This window comes from Cetorhinus maximus, chromosome 1 (genome assembly GCF_964194155.1).
Source record: "Cetorhinus maximus chromosome 1, sCetMax3.hap1.1, whole genome shotgun sequence".
NCBI lineage: Eukaryota > Metazoa > Chordata > Chondrichthyes > Lamniformes > Cetorhinidae > Cetorhinus > Cetorhinus maximus.
In genome coordinates this window covers 48,685,497-48,711,222 of record NC_135879.1, presented here as the reverse complement: position 1 = coordinate 48,711,222, position 25,726 = coordinate 48,685,497, and the positions used below count along the sequence as shown (strand labels likewise).

The 25,726-nt window shown below is 43.8% G+C and overlaps 1 protein-coding gene across 1 annotated transcript in view; it reads left to right on the top strand.

The window, feature by feature from the left end:
• Positions 1-25,726, top strand: part of gucy1b1 (guanylate cyclase 1 soluble subunit beta 1) — a 257,460-nt gene that overhangs the window by 5,826 nt on the left and 225,908 nt on the right. The window contains exon 2 of the mRNA XM_078546718.1: positions 5,052-5,152. The gene's annotated coding sequence lies outside the window, so the exon portion shown is untranslated. The remainder of the gene's footprint in view (positions 1-5,051; positions 5,153-25,726) is intronic.

The following is a 25,726-nucleotide window of genomic DNA, read 5'->3' as shown; positions in this document are numbered from 1 at the left end:
CTTTTCAACTCCCAGGCTCCTCTGCCACTATATCCCGGATCCCCATATCTGTCTGACAGACACACCATCCTGATGGTGACCATCTCTTTAAAGTTGGGTGTGACTGGCTTTTCGAACAGAGTGCAGAAAACTCTTTCCCCTTCCTCATACTCTGCAATGTCTGCCACTACATCACTTCTCTCTTTCCTCTCACACCCTCCTCCCAAAAAATGTGGAGCTGTAATAAAACAAAGGCTGGAACAACTCAGCAGGTCTGGTAGCATCTTGGAGAAAGAAACAGTTAGTGTTTTGAATCCAAGATGACTTCTTCGGAACTGAAGAGCGGTGGAAGTGTGATGGATTTTATGCTGTTGAAAACGGGGGACAGTTAGGAGGAACAAAAAGTGAATGTTAGGGGTGGTTAGAGGATGGGCTAGGCTAAATGACAAAGATTGCATGAAACAAAAGGCAAAGGGAGTGGTAATGGCAATGGTAGAAAAGAAACAAAACATTGCTCCAGAGTAGGTGTTAATGGCAGAATAGAGTTCAGCTATTTTTGAAAGCGAAAACATGAGAACAAGATACAGATTTATACTTGGGGGAGCGGGGAGAAAGGGTTCAAAATGGAGGCCAGGGTTCATGGTTTGAAGTTGTTGAATACAATGTTCAGCTGTAAAGTACCTAATCGGAAGATGAGATGCTGTTGCTCCAACATGCACTGGGCTTCAATCTCCATCACATCCAGCATGATGCCGCCACCAAACACATCTTCCCCTTTCTTCCCTGTTAGCATTCCGAGAGAACTGTTCCTTCAGTGATGCCCTGGTCTCTGAACGCCTCATCCCCTTCCCATGGCATCTTCCCATGCAATCGCAGGATGAGGAACCTCCTTTCTGTCCAAGGCCTCAAACACTCCTTCGAGGTGAAGCAGTGATTTACTTTTACTTCTTTCTTTTACTCTACTATATTCACTGCTCACAATGCAGCCTCCTTTACATTGGGGAGACCAAACGCAGACTGCGTGACCACTTTGCAGAACAGCTCTGTTCAGTCAGCGAATATGACCCCAAGCTTTCAATTGCTTGCCATTTCATTCACCATCTTGCTCTCATGCTGACCTTTCTGTCCATGGCCTACTGCAGTATTCCAGTGAAGCCCAATGCAAGCTGGAGGAATAGCACCTCGTCTTCTACTTATGCACCTCACAGTCTTCTGGACTCAACATCGAGTTCAACAACTTCAGACTATGAACTCTGTCCTCCATTTTGATTTTTTTTCCCCCAAGTGCCAATCTGTATCTTGTTCTCATGTTTTTGCTTTCAGACATAGCTGATTCTGCTGTTAGCACCTACTCTGGACTTTTTTTTTCTTTACTACTACCATTACCACTCCCTTTTCCTTTTGTTCCATGACATCTTTGTCATTTAATCTCTCCTGCCTGCTAACCGATCCCTGAACTTGCCTTTTGTTCCACCTGACCCTGCCCTCTTTCTCAACAGCATAAAATTCATCACATTTCTACCTCTTGCCAGTTCAGAAGAAGGGTCATATTGGATTCAAATTGTTAACTCTGTTTCTCTCTCTACAGGTGCTGCCAGGCCTACTGTTTTCTGTTTTTAATTTTCAACTCCAGATATGCATGTATTTTGCTTTTCTTTTAATATAAACCTGTATTACTCACCAATTACTCACCTGCCCATGACATATCTCTTGATTTTTTTTTTTGTTCACTTTGGAACCTCCAGTACTTGACTCTCTCCATCTCATGACACTGTCTGTCCAGTTCCAACCCTCTGAGACTTTCTTCTTACACCAAATACCAGACCGATTGATTGTGTGTTACATCAGGGATGTTGAAATCAATGGGAATTGGGGGATGACTCTCTATTGGTTAAAGTTATAAAGAGCACAAAAGAAGATTGTTGTGTTTGTTAGAGGCCAATCATCTCATCCCCAGGACATGGCTGTAGGAGTTCATCTGGGTAGTGTCCTAGGCCCAACCATCTTAGCTGCTTTGTCAATGACCTTCCCCACTTCTGACCTTATGATGGAGGGATGTCTGCTGATGATTGTACAGTGCATGATGACCATTCATAACTCATCTTGCATGCAGCAAGACCAGAACAACATTCAGGTTTGAGCTGATAAGTGACCAGTAACATGGACTGCAGCGGTTCAAGAAGGCAGTCACCACCACCTTCTCAAGAACAGGGTAGAGACTGCGTGTAACACGACTCTTGACTTCCCAAAATATGTCCACTATCTACAAGATACAAGTCAGGGGTGGAAATACTTTCACTTGCTTAGTTGAAAGCAGTTCCACAAAAACTTCAGAAGCTCAGCATCCATCCAGGACAAAGCAGCCCACTTGATTGACACCCTGTCCACCACCTTAAATGTCCACTCCCTCCACCAGCAAAGCACTGTGGCAGCAATGTGTACTATCTACACGATGCATTGCACCAACTCAGCAAGTCTCCTTCGAGCACCTAGAAGGACAGGGGCAATGGACTCATGGGAATGCTACCACCTGCAAGTTCCCCTCCAGATCACACACCACCCCGACTTGGAGAAAGGATTGTTCTTTCACTGTCACTGGATCAAAATGCTGGAACTCCCTCCCTAACAACACTTTTGTGTACCTGCACTAAATGGACTATAGCAGTTCAAGAGGGTGTCTCACCATCACTTTCTCGAAGGCGATGAGAGATGGGCAATGAATTCTGGCTTTGCCAGTGATACTCACCTCCCATGGATGAATTGGAAGCATGTGTGCAATAAATGATTCCCTAAAATCACAAAGTTTTAGTGAGATGTGACTTTTATATTAGCCTGAACGGTTCCAGCTACTGTGACTTTGACTGCCACCGATCTCTGAATGACCTTTTTAAGTGCAGCGTTCACATGCACTGGTTTTAGACCAGCAGCTGAGAAAGGCTGTGATCTTTAAAGAAAACTTGTGTTTTATTATTTTTGTCAAGTAGAGGCTAATACCCCACGTGGATAATAACTTCAGTTTGGATTGGTTTTTTTGGCTCTTAGACAATCCCAGCATTTTTTAGAAGTCTCTCTGAATACTATTTTTGTTTGTTCGGTGTCCCTTAAGAAGTGGAAAGTTTTAAAGTGTTTTTTCTCCCCCAGTTTTATTCTTTTCCAACAAAGAAATGATAAAGAAAAGAGACAACCTGAGAAACCAGGCTTATAAAGCTACACCTTGGGAGATTTAGACCCTCCTGAAGGTACTAGCCATGAAGACGTATAGCTCCAGAAGATTATATTAATACACATCAAAAGCTTGTATATAAATAACATTTTCTACGTAAAAAAGTCCAAAGGTGCTTCACCATGGGTGTGATTACAAAATATCCAAAGAGCTTTGTACAAGCTTTGTGAGATGTGCACAAAGGCTCTATGAGTGGCAGAGCACTACGAAGAGTGGATAAGCGCTGAAAAGGAAAGCACTGGACTCTACCCCTATTCCTACCTATTATCACCTGTCTTTAGAGAGTTTGAGGCACATTCATATAGTTCTGACCATCTATGAACACTTATGTCTTCATAGTCGGGTCACTGAAATCATTGTCTGGACGCTTGAAAGCCAGATTTTGAAACTTTTTCACTCAGGGAAATCATGCTCTTCCTCCAAAACCTCACCCCCTGGCTTTCATGTGATTTAAAAAAATTTAACATAACCTCTCTGTTTTTGGTATCAATCCAATATATATTCTATGTCCCCCTTCATACGGCTCTGTTAGTCTTTTTAGAATTTCCTTTCTTGAGCTGTTTGTCCAACTCCAACCATTCTCTTACATAAATTAAGAACACTGAAACTGGAAGAGGGCATTCAATCCCTTGAGCCTGTTCCACCATTCAATTCGATCATCACTGATCTGTATCTTAATTGCATTTACTTGGACCTTGGTTCCAAGGCCCTTAATATTTCTGCCTAACTAAAATTGAGCAAGTTCAGATCTGAATTTTTAAATTACCTAACCTCAACAGCTTTTTTGGAGAGGTCCAGATTTCTACTACCCTATGTGTGATGAAGTCCTTTCTGACTTCATCTCTGAATGGCCTAGTTTTAATTTTAAGGTTATGCCTTGATTCAGATGAAATCATTTATCTCTATGCTCTCACATCCTCTAGTCATCTAAATATTCTCAAATAGATCACCCTTAATCTTCTATATTATAGTGCACATCTTTGTAAATGTTCACCAATCTCATCTGATATTATGAACAGATTTTATGAATTTCTAGTTCCATTGTGAAGTTTTGTATGCATTGCTGCAAATTCACATAAGCCAAATCTCCCAATGTTCAGAAGCCTGGACTTCTGTGTTGTGCTTTGGGGTGTTCGGAAGTCCTAATGCACACAAGTGCTGAAATTGCCTGGGAAGTTTAAACTGCAATTTTGAGCAGCTATAAGGTCAACCATATCACAGGGGAAGAAGTATATGGGGTTGGGGAGGATGTTGGAATGAGGATTGCACCCCCTGAACACTACATAGATTAGATGGATCATAGCTGTAGTTTCAAAACCGAGGCCCTTGGAGCTACCCTAATGGCAGTGTTTGCATTTTTGAATAACTGCAAGTTAATTGACTTACTTTCCCATCCTGGTGGGATTAGAACTAATTCTTAACTCTTTAGAATCGATTTACATCAATAGATGGAAATTTGACCCCATTTCTTTCCAGGTTGCTCCCAACAGTTAAAGAAAACAACATAACAAATGCATACTAGGAAATAGCAAACTGTGTGCATGTTTAGGATTAGGTGACATTTTAGCATTAATTTTATTACTCTTGCAGCCTTTTCATCATAGTCGTGTACAAGTCATAAAAAAATGGTGTCCTTGAATTTCCACGGAGTTTCTCTGGCAGGAGATTGGTGGAAGCCCTAGAGAAATGGCATAAATGACTGTTTTAGCTGCTTATGCTGTCTCTCTAGGGGTACCACTAATCATTCACTGATATTTTTGCAGAAAAGCAGGAGAACCCCTGCAGAAATTCAGGATTATAATGCCTATTGTGTGCCATATTTTGTCAAATTGTTTTTATTTTGTTGTAGAAAAGAAGCACAGCTGGATGTAGAAGGACAGTTTCTGGTACGGATTATATATGATGATTCTAAAACATATGATCTAATCAGTGCAGCCAGCAAAGTCCTCAGTAAGTAGGTTTATCACATTTCTATGAATATTTGATTATAATATATAAACATGCATTGTAAATGGATCTTATTCAAAGTAAAGTGTTGGACTTCCTTGTCATGAGGGTCATGACCTATTTGTCTTGAATGCAGCTGCTTAAAGCTTCCAGTGTCCCTATCATCTGCTTCTTAGCTGTGAGATCATAAGCATTCATTCCTTCTGTCCTTGACAGCCCCTGAACTATACAGGAGTGATCCTTACGCTGACTCCAATCTTGCATCTTACATTTTGTCACGTTTAAGTTTACTGATGAAGACAAGAATTGCTATCATTTTAGCTATTCACTTACATAGCTTGTATGGGGTTTTATTTTCATTTATGTTAGGAAATTGCTGTATTGTGAGGCTGACTCGGATCACCACCTCTATAGGAAATGTCTTTGCTTTGAAATACTAGAGAACTTAAGCTAGAAGGTGAATTAGAGACATTCCACAGGTAAACCAAGGGGAGGAATTTCTGGATTCCTTTTTTAAAGTAGAGTCATATCTTAGGGAAAAGTACAGGTGCAGGAAAGGGACACCATGATTGTCATTCAGCAGGGTTGGGAGAACTGAGGGGAGAAAGGCAAAAGAATGAGAAAGAGCAGCCACGGTGAAGAACGGTGGAGCTGAAGTCTGTCCAGAAAGGGGAACAGGGAGGGACAGAGAATATAAAAGCTATTGGGCATCAATGAGTAAGGTCCATGAAAATAACAGTAGTGAAAAAAAAATTCTCTGGGCAGCATCATCCCAGGTTTGCACTAAGTGCGGTAGCGGGTGGGAAAAAGAAACAACTGCTGCACAGAAGACATGGATCTGAAAAGCAAGAAGACTGCAGCTCTCCACTTTAATGACGCATCCCTCAAGCACCTTTTGGACTCAGTGGAGGCCCAATGTGAAGTGTGCTACCCCCTGCTCTGACTGCAGGATGGGCAGCAACATCACCAATCCAGCATGGGAGGCGGTGGAAATGGTGGCCAGCGCCAATGCCCTGCAAAAGAGGACAGGGCCATAAAGTTATTCTCTCTGTGTCTAAACAGGAACCATACATTAAAAGAGCGCGAGAGCGGCGGAGATTTCCAAGTTTAAAACAGTGTGAGTGATGGAGATTTTCAAGGTTTAAAAGAGTGCGAGAGCGGCGGAGATTTCCGAGTTTGAAACAGCAAGGGGGCATATCTGTGCACTGACTGCATTGTGAAAGAAAATCAAATTTTGATGTCACAGGGAAACAGATAAGTGAGTATTTTGCTGGTTTATCTTTCAAACGGGTAATTTGTTAGTAATTTTATGGTTTTATTAGTACTCGTAAGGTTTACTAGCAGTAATAGAATTTACTGGGACTTGTTGGGTTTATCAATTATAAATTAAGAAAAATAATAAATTATATAACACATAATAAAAATGGCACAGTAGGTGATGTGTTGCGACTGCAGAATATGGCAACCAGGGTTCAGAATATCTGCTGTGGGCTGGAGAGAAACTTGGGAAAAGGTAGGTAGATTCTTGACTGAACAAGGGAGTCACGGTACATTGAGAGTTGGCAGAAAAGTGATGCTGAGGTTTCAGTCAGCTCAGCCATGATCTTGTTGACTGGTGGAGCAGGCTCGAGGGGCTGAATGGCCTACTCCTGCTCCTAATTCATATGGTTGCATATAACGTGTCCAGGGCGATGGCGCAAAATGAGCAGTATCAGATCAGCTGCCGTTCTACACAACACCTGATATTTAATTCCACTGACTGCAATTGAACTGAATATCAGGCACTGCAGGTGGCTGAGCCAATACTGCCCATTTGGTGTTACCACCTCTGACACATTCCTAACCCTCTTCTGTCACCTAACAAACCTCATAACCGGGTCAATAATTGACTTTCAATGTAATATGCTTTAATTTGAACTAACACTGTTTTATGTGGAACCTGGTCAAAATCCTTCTAGAAGTTCAAATAAATTACATCCATAGACAGACATACTCCTATCTACTACTTTATTTACTTAAAAAAATAAATTATTGTCCAGTAGACATAACTTACCCTTTATAAATCCATGTTGACTCTCCCTGATCAGCTCAAATTTCTCTAAGTGCTCAGTAACACTGTCCTCAACTATAAATTCCAATAACTTCTCTGCAACAGATGTTCAGACTGCTGCTGCTGCTTGTAGCTACTCCTACCAGGAGATCTGCTGTCATGGAGTGTCACACTCATCTGTCCTGCATCAACCTCACACATCCACAGCAGCTCATCTGCAACTGCTCTGTGACATCCGTCATCCAACTGTGCCTAGGTCGGCCCCTCTTTCTGCCGATCCCCAATTTGCCTCTAGAAGAGATCTCTGTAGCTTTTCAGCTCTGATCAAATGGCTAAAATACTGACATTTTCATTTCTGGATGTCACATTTTAGAGTTCTCTTTGTCCTTGCAATTTCATGCACCTCTTTCATTGGTCTTATGGTCTATATATGGAATTTTAAGTATACGTCATGGCATCAAAATTTCAAAGGCCTCTATTCTCTTCCACAGATCTTTATTTATTGCCCGTGTTTCTGAGGCATTCAGGAAAGTGGAGGGGGTGTAGTTTTATGTGTTTTTCCTTGTTACAAGCTTGTGTTTTCTTGTCATTAACACATCCTTTATATCGTCACAAAATTACTTTTGGCTATCTCTGTGCTCCTACTTTCAGCATCGCATCTACCATCTTTCATTACCATTTTTCCTAAATAGACAAACTTATCTACTTGTTCCAGGGTGACACCATCCACTTCAATCTTCACTCTAGTTTCTTCTAATGCATTTCTTCTAATTATCATTGATTTTGTTTTTTTGGTGTTCATAATCAATCCATATTCTAAACTTATAGATTTTACATGATATTTTGTAGGGCCTCTTCTGATTCTGCAACCAGCCCTGTGCCATCAGATACCACAAGTTGGTTACATTTTTTTCTCCAATTCTTACCCTGGAAGTACATCTAATTCTCCAGATATTTGTTCTGTGTATAGATTAAATAATTTTGGTGACAGTACACAGCCTTCTCATACTCCTTTCTTCACTTGAAACATATCTGATTGTGCATCGCCTGATGATTTTTATTTGATCCCAATCTCTCATCTTTACTGTCAAATGTCACATTTCAACAACACATCTATTAGCTCTTGGTGACAAACCTGATTGAATGTTCTTTTCACAGTCCATGAAGCATATATATTTATGTTCTTGTTTACTTCTATATATCTATCAAAGGTTATTCTTAGGTTAAAAATTCTTTCTCTTGTTCCTAATTCAGGTCTAAATTGGGACTGCATTTCACAAATTTCTGCTTCAAATGTGTTACTATTTCTTCCTATTAAGCTTTCCAAGATCACTTTATGAGATGGCTCAAAAGCTTATAGCTCTAAATTGATTGCACTCCATTGCTTTAGGTTTCTTGGGTAACTTGATGATTAATGAATGTCTCAAGTCACTCGGAATATATCCTTTGGCATGTATTTGATCACAAGTTTCTGTTATCATTTCTATTTCAGTTTCTCCAAGGGCTTGGTTCTGTCATTAGTTCATCTATGCCTGGAGCTTTTCCTGTACTCATCAATTTCAAAGCATTCTTTAACTAGACTAATATATGGTTTTAATAGTCTTTGTTAGACCAATAGGTTTTTAACTTTCTGGTTTTGCTTTCTTGCCTTCCTTAAACAATGGAAAGTTACCAAGGTAACTCCAATCTAAAGGAATAATTTCTGAATCAAGAAATCTTAGGAAGATTATGGTTAAAGCATGGCAATTTCCTCACCTATTTCCTTTAAAATTCTGGGAAGAAAACGATCACCTCCTGGGAATTTGTCAGTTTTTAGTACCATTATTTTTTTCTATCTCCTTGTTTTCATCTACTTTAGTGATTTAAGTCCTTGAGTCATTATTCATTTCCCTGGAATGTCAAGTATACATATCACCTTCCTCTACTGTGAAAACAGACAAAAAGTGATTAGTCAACAAATTTTATACCTCTCAAATTTCTTTTCATGTTCCTTTTATTCAGCACTTAATATCTTTTTGTCTTTCTTGGCTGCCTTTATGTCTCTCGCAGTCTCCTGGATCTACATTATTCTTTCCACTTTTTGTGAGCTCTTTCCTTTAATTTTACGGTTTTTTTTAATCGTTCATGGGATGTGGGCTTTGCTGGCTGAGCCAGCATTTATTGCCCATTCCTTTTTTTTTGGAATAGATACTTTATTCATAAAATATCTGAAAGAACATTGCAAAACGTTTCTAAATGGCCATCACAAAAAGTGCAATCATATTCAACTTTTACACATGGATCACGAGGTGCTTCAATACAATCAATGAATATCACAGTCATTTCAATATGGTCATTACAGACTGTCAGACAGTACAATGGTATTGGAGTTATCGACATACATCATGTCGCACTCTGAGGTGCTTCAATACAATTATAATACGTTTTATATTCACTGTGTACATTCATTGTGAGTCGTACAGCCCGAGGGGTCTATACAATTCCCAGCCACTTGGTGCACTATGGCAGAAAGGTCTTAGGCAGCGACCTTTCACCATTGTGCCTTTGCGGCGGCTGCCCCAAGCTTTATAGCATCCCTCAGCACGTAGTCCTGGACCTTGGAATGTGCCAGTCTGCAACACTCTGTCGGGGACAACTCTTTGCGCTGGAAGACCAACAAGTTTTGGGCAGACCAAAGTCTGCCCAAGTTGATGATCCTCCAGCTGCAGCTGATGTTTGTCTTGATGTGTGTCCCTGGGAACAGCCCATAGAGCACAGAGTCCTGTGTCACAGAACTGCTCGGGATGAACCTCAACAAAAACCACTGCATCTCTCTCCAGACCTTTTTGCAAAAGCACATTCCACAAGGAGGTGAACAATGGTCTCTTCCCCACCACAGCCATCTCAAGGGCAACGTGCAGAGGGGGTGAGACTCCTGGCGTGTTGGAAGGATCTGATGGGGAGGGCCTTTCTCACCACCAGCCAAGCTACATTTTGGTGCTTGTTGAAAAGTTCTGGCGATGAGGCATTCTGCCAAATGACTTTGACAGTCTGCTCGGGGAACCATCCCACAGGATCCACCCTCTCCTTTTCCCGCAGGGCCTCTAAGACGTTACGTGCCGACCACTGCCTGATGGACTTGTGGTCAAAGGTGTTTCTCTGCATAAATTTTTCCCCGAGGGACAGGTGGTACGGCACGGTCCAACTACTTGGAATGTTCCGCGGCAGCGTGGCCAGACCCATCCTTCGCAACACCGGGGACAGGTTGAACCTCAGCACGTAGTGACACTTGGTGTTTGCGTACCGAGGGTCTACGCACAGCTTGATGCAGCCGCACACAAAGGTGGCCATCAGTATGAGGGCGATGTTGGACACCTTTTTTCCCCCCTTTATCTAGAAGCTTGTACATTGCGTCCCTGTGAACACGATCCATTTTCGACCTTCAGATAAAGTGAAAGATAGCTCGGTTGATCGTCATCACGCAGGGGTGAGGAATGGGCCAGACCTGGTACAGCAACAGCAAAGTGCCTCACACCTGATGACCAGGTTCTTACCCACAATGGAGAGGGAGATTCGCTCCCACATGCCCAGTTTCCTTTCCACCATAGCCACTCGCTCCTTTCAGTTTCTAACGCATGCCCCGGTCCCTAACGCATGCCCCAGTCTCTCCAAACCATATCCCTCGCACCTTCAGGCCGTCTGACCTGGCGGTGAAAGGGACAAATGATCGGTCAGCCCAGTTCCCAAAGAATATGGCCTCGCTCTTGCCACGATTTACCTTGGCTCCCGAGGCCAGTTCGAACTGGTCGCAGATGTTGATCAGCCTGCACACTGACAGCGGATCCGAGCAGAAGACAGTGACATTGTCCATGTACAGGGAGGCTTTGACCTGAGTGCCCCCACTGCCTGTGATCATCACTCCTCTTATGCCTGGATCCTTCCTGTTGGTCTCAGCAAAGGGTTCTATGCGCATTCCTAATTTCCCTTGAGAAGGCAGTGGTGAGCTGCTGTTGGCAGTACCCTTGGTTTGTTGGGCTAAAGGATCTGGGTTGCACACTTTGTTCAGGGCGACCGGGTCAGTGCAGACACAGAGAACATCCGGAGATTGTTATTAGAATAAACACATGCTGTTTATCTACAAACTAACTCTACAACTATACTTGTGTGCTCACAACATAAAACTCTGTTTTCACTCGTCAGTGACTAATTCAAGACTCTCCCACATAGACGTAGCCCGCGCTACTCTGCTATTGGACAATAAGAAAATGTAACCTTACATTATAATATGTGCCTTAAAGGTATATTACATCTCAGGTTAATACATCCCTCCCCTTTACTGAAAAATACATTTTACAATTTTTCAATACATGAAGTTCTTTACACAGCTCAATTATTTACAAAGTCAGTCTCTCTGGGGGTTCCCTTATGCATGTAGAATGTCTCAGCTCTACAGCTTCTGAAGTTTGCTTTGGAGTCTCCCTTACTGAAGTTCTCTGAGCTCCAGGTTGGGTCAGAGCCATAAAATTCAGTAAGCCATTCAGAAGTCCATTGACTTCAACGAGACTGGAAAATCCCGCTGGTGGAAGTGGCCATAAAATTCCGCTCAAGGTGTCACATTGAGTTCAAGCTGCTAAATTCAAACCTTGTTCTTATTTCTTTAAAGCTAGCAATTATACAATGTGTAATTGAGGGTTTTTTTTATTCATTCATGGGATGTGGACTTCACTGGTAGGGCCAACGTTTATTGCCCACCCCTAATTGCCCTTGAGAAGGTGGTGGTGAGCTGCCTTCTTGAACCACTGCTGTCCATGTGCTGTAGGTACACCCACAGTGCTGTTAGGGAGGGAGTTCCAGGATTTTGACCCAGCGATAGTGAAGGAATGGCGATATATTTCCAAGTCAGGATGGTGAGTGACTTGGAGGGGAACTTCCAGGTGATGTCAAAGGCAGTCACTCTCACCTCACCTTGGGAGTTCAGCTCCTTTGTCCATGTTTGAACCAAGGCTGTAATGGGGTCAGGAGCTGAGTGGTCCTGGCAGAACCTGAACTGGGCATCAGTGAGCAGGTTATTGCTAAGCAAATGCTGCTTGACAGCACTGTTGATAACCCCTTCCATTACTTTACTGATGATGGAGAGTAGACTGATGGGGTGGTAATTGGCCAGGTTGGATTTGTCCTGCTTTTTGTGTACAGGACATACCTGGGCAATCTTTCACATAGCCAGGTAGATGCCAGTGTTGTAGCTGTACTGGAGCAGCTTGGCTAGGGGTGTGGCAAGTTCTGGAGCACAAGTCTTCAGTACTATTGCTGGAATATTGTCAGGGCCCATAGCCTTTGCAGTGCCCAGTGCCTTCAGCCGTTTCTTGATATCACGTGAAGTGTATCGAATTGGCTTAAGACTGGCATCTGTGATGCTGGGGACCTCCGGAGGAGGCCGAGAAGGATCATCCACTCGACACTTCTGGCTGAAGATTGTAGCAAATGTTTCAGCTTTATCTTTTGCGCTGATGTGCTGGGGTCCTCCATCATTGAGGAAGGGAACATTTGTGGAGCCTTTTCCTCCAGTGAGTTGTTTAATTGTCCGTCACCATTCACGACTGGCTGTGGTGGGACTTCAGAGCTTAGACCTGATCCGTTGGTTGTGGGATAGCTTAGCTCTGTCTATCACGTGCTGCTTATGATGTTTGGCATGCAAATAGTCGTGTGTTTTGGCTTCGCCAGGTTGACACCACATTTTTAGGTATGCCTAGTGCTGCTCCTGGCATGCCCTCCTGCACTCTTCATTGAACCAAGGTTGATCCCCTGGCTTGATGGTAATGGTAGAGTGGGGTATATGCCGGGCCATGAGGTTACAGATTATGGTTCAAGTACAATTCTGCTGCTGTTAATGGCCCACAGCTGGATACCCAGTCTTGAGTTGCTAGATCTGTTCGAAATCTATCCCATTTAGCACAGTGGTAGTGCCACACAATACGATGGAGTGTATCCTTAATGTGTAGGCGGAACCTTGTCTCCACAACGACTGTGCGGTGGTCCTTCCTACCGATACTGTCATGGACAGATGCATCTGTGGCAGACAGGTTGGTGAGGATGAGGTCAAGTATGTTTTTCCCTCTTGTTGGTTCCCTCACCACCTGCCACAGACCCAGTCAAGCATCTGTGTCATTTAGGACTCAGCCAGCTCGGTTAGTAGTGGTGCTACCGAGCCACTCTTGTGGATGGACATTCAAGTCCCCAACCCAGAGTACATTCTGCGCTCTTGCCACCCACCCTCAGTGCTTCCTCCAAGTGGTGTTCAACATGGAAGAGCACTGATTCATCAACTTAGGGAGGTATGTGGTAATTAGCAGGAGGTTTCCTTGCCCATGTTTGGCCTGATGCCATGAGACTTCATGGGGTCCAGAGTTGATGTTGAGGACGCCCAGGGCAACTCCCTCCCTCCCGTACACCACTGTGCTGCCACCTCTGCTTGGCCTATCCTGCCTGTGGGACAGGACCCACCCAAGGATGGTGATGGTGATGTCTGGGACATTATCTGTAAGGTATGATTCTGTGAAGATGACTATGTCAGGCTGTTGCTTGCCTAGTCTATGAGACAGCTCTCCCAATTTTGGCACTGGCTCTAAGGTGTTAGTAAGGAGGACTTTGCAGGGTGGACAGGGCTGAGTTTGCCGTTGTCGTTTCCGGTGCCTAGGTCGGTGCCGGGTGGTCTGTCTGGTTTCATTCCTTTTTTGCGACTTTGTAGCAGTTTTGATACAACTGAATGCTTGCTAGGCCATTTCAGAGGGCAGTTAAGAATCAACCACATTGCTGTGGATCTGGAGTCACATGTAGGCCAGACCAGGTAAGAATGACAGATTTCCTTCCTTAAAGGGCATTAGTGAACCAGATGGGATTTTACAACACTCAACAATGGTTTCATAGTTATCATTAGACTTTTAATTCCAGATCTTTTTATTGAATTCAAATTCCACCATCTGCCAGGTCCCCAGAGCATTACCCTGAGTCACTGGATTACTCGTCTAGTGACAATGCCACTACACCATCACCTCCCTTTCGGTTTCTTTAAGACAAATACAACTGTTTGAACTAAGACTTTTTTTGGGCATCTTTCAAAGTCATTAAAATGTTATCACAAACTATTCCTTACAAACAGCTGCCTTCCTGTTCCCAGACGGCCTTAACTGTTAATTGTCTCACTAGCAGAAATTCAAACAACTTTTTAAAAGATAGCAAAGGTACAATTCTAAAATGTTACTTCAAACCAATATAGAACCCTAAAAATTAGTATTATTATCAAAATCTTCACACCGCATTGCTGATGATTGAGAGTAGACTGATTGGCTGAGTAGAGTGATTGGCTGGTTTGGATTTGTCCTGCTTTTTGTATCATAAAGCACTAGGATCGAGCCCCAACACCTTGTATCATTTTGTCCTTCAAAGGAGTGTAGGGCAGATTCACCAGGATATTACTAAAGTTTCAAGAATTAGATTATAAGGGCAAACTGCATAAACTTTATTTGTAAACCCTGGATTGCAGCATGTGAAGGGGAGATTTGATTGAGATTTTTACAATTTTGGAAATATTTGATGGGGTAGGTCAGTGGTTCCCAAACATTTTTGGTTGTGTACCCTTATTCAGATTTACCAACTTCTTGCATACTCCTACAGGCTAACTACTAATGGCAGCTTGTAAATTATTATAATTACACATTACAGGTAAACCTTTGTCTGTAATAATAAATTTTTACTTACCATTAATGTGATGAAGGAGCTGGTTTATGGAGCATAAGCCCTTGAAGTTGGGAGAAATGGCCGACAACTTTAATCACAAACTGTTTTCAACACATGTACAGTGACAACGCTTTGATTTCATTCCAGTGAGTGCTGGAAATCCACTTTCACAAAGGTATGTTGTGGCAAATGGCATCAAAGCCTTGATAGCTGCGTCTGACATGCTCTGTCGGCATTTGGACCCAAAAACCTGCCAGTTGCTTTTGTTGGTACTCAATCTCGAGCACACTATGTCAAGGAGATCCGCTTGTTCTTTTACGGTCACCTCTTTGTTTAACGTTGGAATTGCAGGAAAATTTGAGAAAGTGTATTGAACCCAGCTCTTTGAGTTGTCCATCGCGGCGTGGTAACCATGTAACTGTTGTGCCAGTTCAGTGATATGTTGCTTGATGTCACCTGTTCTGCAAGCTTGGCTCATTAGTCATCAAGAATATGTGCAACATATCAATGTTTTCTTCCACATAAGCCCAAAATTCCAGCTTTTCAATCATGGTCTCAATTTTGTCCTGGACATTGAATATTGTTGCATTCAGCCCATTTAGGGGAGAGAGAATACGTGACAAGTAGTCTTTTATGTTTTTGGTTATCAAGTTCACTTAGTCTGGCGAGCTTAGCTGCGCTTTTGATACTAACACATTAGTTGGTGCTTGAAACAATATAGGCAGAGAGACCAATAAACTGAACAAACACTAGTAGTTTATTGGAACTAAGAACAAAGCACTAACACCATGTGTGCTTCCTCAATCACTTCCTGTTACCCAAGAAGCCTGCACTGTGTAGCGATTGGCCAATACAGTCACATGGTTAACTAACTACATCTCTTAAAGGTACATAGCACTTGACTTTACCAGATCCCTCCTCCTTTACTTGAAAGTACAATTGACAAGCATCACAACATCCCAATTATTTACATGAATAACTATTTACAAGTCAAGCCTCTCGGGAGGCTTCCTCAGATGTGTCAAGCATCATAGCTCAACTGCCTCACCTGGTTTTTCCGAGACCTCCTTCTCAGGGGTCAACTGTCCAACAGCACTTCGATGGAAGTGGGCATGTTTGAGTCTTCGACCATCTCAGGTCCAACAGGTCCCACCGATACTTCCAAATCATGTGACATTTTTACCACGTGTGGTGTAGACTCAAACGCAAATGATGACAGCATTCCTCCTTGTGGGACTGTCTCTCTTCTCCAGAGATGATCCTCTTGTTGTCTAATTACTCGGCTGTTTACCAATACATTATAGGAGAGAGGTCCTGTCACAGCACTCACTTTGCCTAATGGCCAATTGGGCCCATCTCCAAAGTTCTTCGCGAGAACTGTATCTCCCACAGTGAAATTTCTTTCATGGTTATGGCCACCATGTCTAGACTTCTGGGCCTCTTGGTTTCTCTCCACCCTCCCCCATAAATTTGGACTGAGAAGAGTTAAACGGGTGCAGAGACGTCTCTTCGTTAATAATTCAGCGGGGGCAATACCGGTGGTTGGGTGTGGCATTGTCCGGTATGCGAACAGGAACCGTGACAATTTGATGCTGATGGAATCCCCGTCCAGCTTTTTCATCCCGGACTTAAAGTTTGGACTGCCTACTCAGCCAAACCATTAGGGGAGGGGTGGTAAGGTGAGGTGTTGGTATGAGTTATTCTGTTGAGGGTTGTAAACCTGTGGAACTCCCCGCTGGTAAATGCAGTCCTGTTGACTGACACGAGCACCTCTGGTAATCTGTGCACTGCAAAACTCTTTCGCAAACAGTCTATGGTGGCAGCAGATGTGGGTGATCGGACTTTGTAGACATCCATCCACTCAGAATGGGCATCAATCAGTAAAAGGAACATTGTGCCAACATAGTCGACATGGAGACACACCCATGGCCATCCCAGCCACTCCCAGGGGTAAGAGGGGTAGCTTTTGTACCTGCTGGCATTGAAGACAATTTTGACTCGGGTTTCAAGGTCCGCGTCCATCCCTGACCACCACAAGTAGCTGCACATGAGCATCTTCATCCGACTAATGCCAGGATGAGCGCTATGTAATTTGGACAGGAATGGTCATCACTTTCTTGGGGGCACAATACCCCTTGCTCCCCAGAGCAATATGCCATCCTGGTGAGCTCATATCTGTGATTAAAATAAGGCATCATGTCATCAGACTTTGGCTCATCTGACCAGCTATTCAAGACTTGCTCCTGGACATGAGATAAAAGTGGATCTCAGCTTGTCCACTCATGGATTTGTTTGGCCTGGACAGGGGAGGAATGCAAAAAATTTAGCAGTAAGACAAGTTCCTGGGGAATTGGAACCTTCACGTTGTTATCTGGCAGGGGGAGGCAGCTTAGCGCGTCAGCATGTGCGATCTGGCTTCCCGATCAGTGAATGACAGTGTATTCATAAGCAGCCAATATCAGTACCCACCTCTGGATGCGAGCAGCTGCAATGGGAGGGGGGCATCACCTTACCCTCTCCAAATAATCATGGCAGAGCCTTGTGGTCGGATATAATGTGAAAATGGTGACCGTGGAGGTATTGACGGGGTTTCCAAACACCAAACACAACAGGCAAGTCTTCCTTCTCAATTTGAAAATATCGTCGCTCTGCAGCACTGAGGGTGCAAGATTATAACCAATGGGTCGTTTGGAGCCATCCGCCATCCAGTGTGAAAGTACAGCCCCGACTCCATAAGGGGATGCATCACAAGTTAAAATCAATTCTTTCCTTAGGTCATAGTGGATCAGTACGGCCGATGATCTTAGCATTTCCTTTACCTTCAGAAACACATTCTGGGACTTGCGAAATCTATTTATGTTTTTTCTTAAGCAATGCGTATTAACAGAGCCAGTAAGGTTGATAGATTTGGGAGAAATCACCCGCAGTAGTTTATCATGCCTATGAAGGCCTTTAGGCCTAACTTTTCTGGCCTGTTTATCCTGTAGAGCATAAGCGACTGATAAATCTGGGGGTTGCGTCAGGGTCTGTGTGGATTTTGACTTGTAGCTCATGAATTGCGAGAGGAGCCGGAATTGAAGAGGAGCGTGAGATGAGCTGGGAGTTGAAGAGGAGCACGAGAGGAGCAGGGAGTTGAAAAGGAGCGCGAGCGGAGTCGGGAGTTGAAGAGGAGCGCGAGAGGAGTCGGGAGTTGAAGAGGAGCACGAGAGGAGTCGGGAGTTGAAAAGGAGCGCGAGAGGAGTCGGGAGTTGAAGAGGAGCGCGAGAGGAGCCAGGAGTTGAAGAGGAGCGCGAGAGGAGCCGGGAGTTGAAGAGGAGCGCGAGAGGAGCCGGGAGTTGAAGAGGAGCGCGAGAGGAGCCGGGAGTTGAAGAGGAGCGCGAGAGGAGCCGGGAGTTGAAGAGGAGCGCGAGAGGAGCCGGGAGTTGAAGAGGAGCGCGAGAGGAGCCGGGAGTTGAAGAGGAGCGCGAGAGGAGCCGGGAGTTGAAGAGGAGCGCGAGAGGAGCCGGGAGTTGAAGAGGAGCGCGAGAGGAGCCGGGAGTTGAAGAGTTGAAGAGGAGCGCGAGAGGAGCCGGGAGTTGAAGAGGAGCGCGAGAGGAGCCGGGAGTTGAAGAGGAGCGCGAGAGGAGCCGGCAGTTGAAGAGGAGCGCGAGAGGAGCCGGGAGTTGAAGAGAAGCGCGAGAGGAGTCGGAGGTGAAGAGAAGCACGAGAGGAGTCGGAGGTGAAGAGAAGCGCGAGAGGAGTCGGAGGTAAAGAGAAGGTTGAGAGGAGCTGAGAGTTGAAAAGGAGTGTGAGAGGAGTCAGAGGTGAAGAGAAGCTGGGAGAGCAGAGGTGACTGAGGGAGTTCGGTGAGGAGGGAACAAGGTGATCCTTTGAGTACCATGAGTATGGCTTGGTAAACATTTACTACTTTTATTGCTTATAGTTTTTAAGGTCTTATTTTGTGGTTCATCATTTGTAAGGGCTATAGTCTGTAACAACAAGGAGCAGGGAAGAAGGGCCCAAGAGTAATTGATATTATTTGATATTACGTATCCGCCAAAAGGTTCAATTTAATTTAAAGGGGTAAGTCATGGCAGGAGAGCTCAAAGCCGTTGTGTGCTCCTCCTGTTCTATGTGGGAAGCTGGGAACATTTCCAGTGCCCAGGGCCAGCATGCTTGTGGGAAGTGTCTCTAGCCGCAGCTCCTGGAAGTCCGGGTTTCAGAGCTGGAGCGGTGGCTGGGGACACTATAGATTATCCGCGAGGCGGAGAATATTGAGGATAGCACATATAGAGAGGTGGTCACACCGCAGGCTAAGAGTCCACAGGCAGGAAGGGAATGGGTGACCATCAGGCAGAGCAAGAGGACTAGGCAGGCAGTGCAGGAATCTCCTGTGGCTATTCCCCTGCAAAACAGATATACCGCTTTGGATACTGTTGAGGGGAATGGCCTCTCAGGGGAAAGCAGCAACAGCCAAATTCGTTGCACTGTGGTTGGCTCTGCTGCACTGGGGAGGAGTAAAAAGTGTGGGAATGCAATAGTTATCGGGAATTCAATTGTAAGGGGAATAGATAGGCGTTTCTGTGGCTGCAAACGAGACTCCAGGATGGTATGTTGCCCCCCTGATGCTAGGGTCAGGGATGTCTCAGTGCGGTTACAGGACATCCTGAAGGGAGAGGGTGAACAGCCAGTGGTCATGGTACACATTGGTACAAACGACATAGGTAAAAAAAGGGATGAGGTCCTAAAAGCAGAATATAAGGAGTTAGGAAGTAAGATTACTACCAGTGCCACATGTTAGTCAGATTAGAAATAGCAGGATATATCGGATGAATACATGGCTGAAGAGATGGTGTGAGGGGGAGGGTTTCAGATCCTTGGGACATTGGAACAGGTTCTGGGGGAGGTGGGACCAGTACAAACTGGACGGGTTACACTTGGGCAGGAAGAGGACTGATGTCCTGCGGGGAACATTTGCTAGAGTGGTTGGGGAAGATTTAAACTAAAGTGGCAGGGGGATGGGAACCTATGCAAGGAGTCAGAGGAGGGGGAATCAAGGACCAGAACAAAAGACAGAAAGGGGAATAAGAAAAGTGATAGGCAGAGAAATCAAGGGCAAGAATCAAACAGGGCCTCAGTGAAAAATAGTGGGAACAGGACAAGTAATGTTAAAAAGTCAAGCCTTAAGGCTTTGTGCCTTAATACGAGGAGCATTCGCAATTAAGTGGATGAATTAACTGCGCAAATAGATGTAAACAGGTATGATATAGTTGGGATTACGGAGACATGGCTGCAGGGTGACCAGGGATGGGAACTGAACATCCAGGGGTATTCAGTATTTAGAAAGGACAGACAAAAAGGAAAAGGCAGTGGAGTTGCATTGCTGGTTAAAGAGGAAGTTAACGCAATAGTGAGGAAAGATATTAGCTCCGACTATGTGGAATCTGTATGGGTAGAGCTGAGAAACACTAAGGGGCAAAAAACGTTAGTGGGGGTTGTATATAGACCTCCAAACTGTAGTGGTGATGCTGGAAATGGCATTAAACAGGAAATTAGAGACACATGCAATAAAGGAACGTCTGTAATTATGGCGGACTTTAATATGCATATAGATTGGGCATATCAAATCATAGAGGAGGAATTCCTGGAGTGTATACGGGATGTTTTTCTGGACCAATACGTCGAGGAACCAACTAGAGAACAGGCCACCCTAGACTGGGTATTGTGTAATGAGAAAGGAATAATTGGCAATCTAGTTGTGCGAGGCCCTTTGGGGATGAGCGACCATAATATGATAGAATTCTTCATCAAGATGGAGAGTGACATAGTTGATTCTGAGACAGGGTCCTGAATCTTAATAAAGGAAACTATGATGGTATGAGGCGTGAGTTGGCTATGATGGATTGGGAAACGTTACTTAAAGGAATGATGGTGGATAGGCAATGGCAAACATTCAAAGAGCGCATGGGTGAACTGCAACAATTGTTTATTCCTGTCTGGTGCGAAAGTGAAACAGGAAAGGTGGCCAAACCATGGCTTACAAGGGAAATTAGAGATCGTATTAGATGCAAGGAAGAGGCATACACATTGGCCATAAAAAGCAACAAGCCTGAGGATTGGGAGTAGTTTAGAATTCAGCAAAGGAGAACCAAGGGATTGATTAAGAAGGGGAAAATAGAGTACGAGAGTAAGCTTGCGGGGAGCATAAAAACTGTCTGTAAAAGTTTCTATAGGTATGTGAAGAGAAAACGATTGGTGAAGACAAATGTCGGTCCCTTACGGTCAGAAACGGGAATTTATAATGGGGAACAAAGACACGGCTGACCGACTAAATACATACTTTGGTCCTGTCTTCACAAAGGAGGACACAAATAACATACCAGAAATGTTGGGCAACACAGGGTCTAGTGAGAGGGAGGAACTGAAAGAAATCAGTATTAGTAGGGAAATGGTGTTGGGGAAATTGATGGGATTGAAGGCCGATAAAATTCAGAGTGTATTAGAGATTGTTTCTTGGAGCAATATGTTGTGGAACCAACCAGGGAGCAGGCTATTCTGGATTTGGTTATGTGTAATGAGATGGGATTAATTAATGATCTCATATTAAAGGATCCTCTAGGGAAGAGTGATCATAGCATGATGGAATTTCAAGTTCAGTTTGAGAGCGAGAAACGTGAGTCCCACACTAGTGTTCTGGAGTTAAACAAAGGTAACTACATAGGTACGAGGGTATATTTGGCCCTAGTTGCCTGGGCAGGAAGACTACAAGGTAGGACAGTTGATGAACAGTGGCAGATATTTAAGGAGATATTCAATTCCTCCCAAGTAAAATATATCCTAATGAGGAAGAAAGATGGTAAGAGGGGGGAAAAGCATCCGTGGCTAAGCAAGGAAGTTAAAGATAACTTAAAGGCAAAAACTAAGGCATACCAAATTGCAAAGGTCAGTGGCAGACTGGAAGATTGGGAAACTTTTAAAGATCAACAAAGGGTTACTAAAAAAATAATAAAAAGAGCAAAGGTAAATTATGAAAGAAAACTAGCGCAAAATGTAAAAACTGATAGCAATAGCTTCTACAAGTATATAAAAGGAAAGAGAGTAGCTAAAGTGAATGTAGGTCCCTTGGAGGATGAGACTGGGGAGTTAATAGTGGGAAACTCAGAAATGACAGAGATGCTTAATCAATATTTTGCTTCATTTTCACAGTGGAAGACACTAGTACCACCCCAATAGTAACAGGTAGTGCAGAGGATATAGAGAAGGAGGAACTTAGAACAATCACCATCACTAGAGAAAAGGTACTGAGCAAACTATTGGGATTAAAGGCTGACAAGTCCCCAGGACCTGATGGCCTACATCCCAGGGTCTTAAAGGATGTGGCAGTGGAAATAGTGGATGCATTGGCTATAATATTCCAAAATTCCCTGGATTAAATTGTTGGAATCCATTATTAAGGGAGTAGTAATGGGGCAATTGGAATGTCAAAATGCAATCCATCAGAGTCAGCATGGTTATATGAAGAGTAAATCGTGTTTGACTAATTTGCTAGAGTTCTTTGAAGATGTGACAATCAAAGTGGATAATGGGGATCCTGTAGTTGTAGTATATCTGGACTTCCAGAAGGCCTTTGGTAAGCTGCCGCACAAAATATTAATACACAAGATAAGATCACACGGAGTTAGGGGTAATATATTAGCTTGGATAGAGGATTGCCTAACCAACAGCAGAGAGTCGGGATAAATGGGTCTTTTTCTGGATGGCAAGCTGTAACTAGTGGGGTGCCACAGGGTTCAGTCCTTGGGCCCCAACTATTTACAATCTATATTAATGACTTGGATTCAGGGATAGAAGGTACTATAGCTAAATTTGTAGATGACACCAAAATAGGTGGGAAAGTAAGTTGCAATGAAGAAATAAATTTACAAAAGGATATCGACAAGTTAGTTGAATGGGCCAAAATTTGGCAGATGGAGTTTAATGTGGATAAGTGTGAGGTAATCTATTTTGGTCGGAAGACTAAAAGGACGACTTATTAATTTAATGGAGAGAAACTTCAGAAGCTTCAGTGCAGAGGGATCTGGGTGTCCTCGTGCATGAATCGCTGAAAGCTAGTATGCAGGTACAGCAGGTAATAAGGAGGGCAAATGGAATTTTGGCATTTATTGCTAAAGGAAAGGAGTATAAAAATAGGGAAGTGTTGTTGCAACTGTACAAGGTATTGGTGAGACTGCACCTGGAATGCTGTGCACAGTTTTGGCCCCGTTACTTGAGGAAGGATGTAGTTGCACTGGAGGCGGTTCAGAGGAGGTTCACGAGATTGATACCAGAGATGCGGGGCTTGTCTTATGAGGAGAGATTGAGCAGTTTAGGCTCATACTCGCTAGAGTTTAGAAGGATGAGAAGAGATCTAATTGAGGTATATAAGATGCTAAAGGGGATAGACATAGTAGACATAGAGTGGATGTTTCCCCTTGTGGGGCATTCTAGAACGAGAGGCCATAGTTCTAGGTTGAGGGGTGGTAGATTTAAATCAGAGATGAGGAGGAATTACCTTTCTCAAAGAACAAAGAAGGAAGAAAAGTACAGCACAGGAACAGGCCCTTCGGCCCTCCAAGCCTGCGCCGATCATATTGCCTGTCAAACTAAAACATTTTGCACTTCCGGGGTCCGTACCCCTCTATTCCCATCCTATTCATGTATTTGTCAAGCTGCCTTGTAAACACCACTATTGTACCTGCTTCCACCACCTCCTCTGGCAGCGAATTCCAGACACTCACTACCCTCTGCGTAAAAAACTTGCCCTGCACATCTCCTCTAAAGTTTTCTCCTCTCACCGTTAATCTATGTCCCTTAGTAATTGACTCTTCCACCCGGGGAAAAAGCTTCTGACTATCTACTCTGTCCATGCCACTCATAATTTTGTAAACTTCTATCAAGTCGCCCCTCAATCTCTGTCGCTCTGTGGAATTCACCACCTCAGAGTGCAGTTGATGCCGGGACACTGAATAAATTTATGGAGGAGATAGACAGATTTTTAATGAGTAATGGGTTGAAAGGTTATGGGGAGAGGGCAGGAAATTGGAGTTGAGGCCGTAATGAGATCAGCCATGATGGTAATGAATGGCGGGGTAGGCTCAAGGGGCTGAATTGCCTACTCCTGTTCCTAGTTCTTATGTTCTGATGTAAATCCCCAGGGCCTGATAATCTACATCCCAGAGTACTTAAGGAAGTGGCCCTAGAAATAGTGGATGTATTGGTGGTCACCTTCCGAGATTCGATAGACTCTGGGACAGTTCCTACAGATTGGAGGGTAGCTAATATAACCCCACTATTTAAAAAGGGAGGTAGAGAGAAAACAGGGATTATAGACCAGTCAGTCTGATGTCGGTAGTGGAGAAAATTCTAGAGTCCATTATAAAAGATTTAATAGCTGAGCGTGTGGAAAACAGTGGCAGAATCGGACAGAATCAGCATGGATTTATGAAAGGGAAATCATGCTTGACAAACCTTCTGGAATTTTTCAAGGGTGTAACTAGTAGAGTTGATAAGGGGGAGCCAGTGGATGTGGTTTATTTGGACTTTCAAAAGTCTTTCGACAAAGTCCCACGTAAGAGATTAGTGTGTAAAATTAAAGCGCATGGGATTGGGGGTAGTGTATTGAGATGGATAGAAAACTGGTTGGCAGACAAGGAACAAAGAGTAGGAATAAACGGGTCTTTTTCTGAATGGCAGGCAGTGACTAGTGGGGTACCGCAGGGATCGGTGCTTGGACCCCAGTTATTCACAATATATATTAATGATTTAGATGAGGGAATTAAATGTAATGTCTCCAAATTTGCAGATGACACAAAGCTGGGTTGGAGGGTGAGCTGTGAGGAGGATGCAGAGATGCTTCAGTGTGATTTGGACAAGCTGAGTGAGTGGGCAAACACATGGCAGATGTAGTATAATGTGGATAAATGTGAGGTTATCCACTTTGGAGGCAAAAACAGGATGGCAGATTATTATCTGAATGGCTATAAATTGAGAGACGGGAATGTGCAACGAGACCTGGGTGTTCTTGTACACCAGTCGCTGAAGGTAAGCATGCAGGTGCAGCAGGCGGTAAAGAAGGCAAATGGTATGTTGGCCTTCATAGCCAGAGGATTCGAGTACAGGAACAGGAATGTCTTGCTGCAATTGTACAGGGCCTTGGTGAGACCACACCTGGAATGTTGTGCGCAGTTTCGGTCTCCTTATCTGAGGAAGGATGTACTTGCTATAGAGGGAGTGCAGCGAAGGTTTACCCAACTGATGCCTGGGATGGCAGGGCTGACATATGAGGTGAGATTGAATCGGTTAGGATTATATTCACTGGAGTTCAGAAGAATGAAGGGGGACCTCATAGAAACCTATAAAATTGTAACAGGACTAGACAGGGTAGATGCAGGAAGGATATTCCCGATGGTGGGGGAGTCCAGAACCTGGGGTCAGAGTCTGAGGATACAGGGTAGACCATTTAGGACTGAGATGAGGGGAAATTTCTTCACCCAGAGAGTGGTGAGCATGTGGAATTCATTACCATAAAAAGTAGTTGAGGCCAAAACATTGTATGTTTTCAAGGAGGAGTTAGATATAGCTCTTAGGGTGAAAGGGATATGGGGAGAAAGCGGGAGTAGGCTATTGAGTTGGATGATCAGCCATGATCATAATGAATGGCGGAGCAGGCTCGAAGGGCCGAATACTCCTGCTCCTTGTTTCTATGTTTCTATGAATCCTTCCTAGCTCATCACTGAAAATTGAAGCGTACTTTTGGAACAATTCCTGTAAGTTTCTCATTCTGATTTGAAAAATCT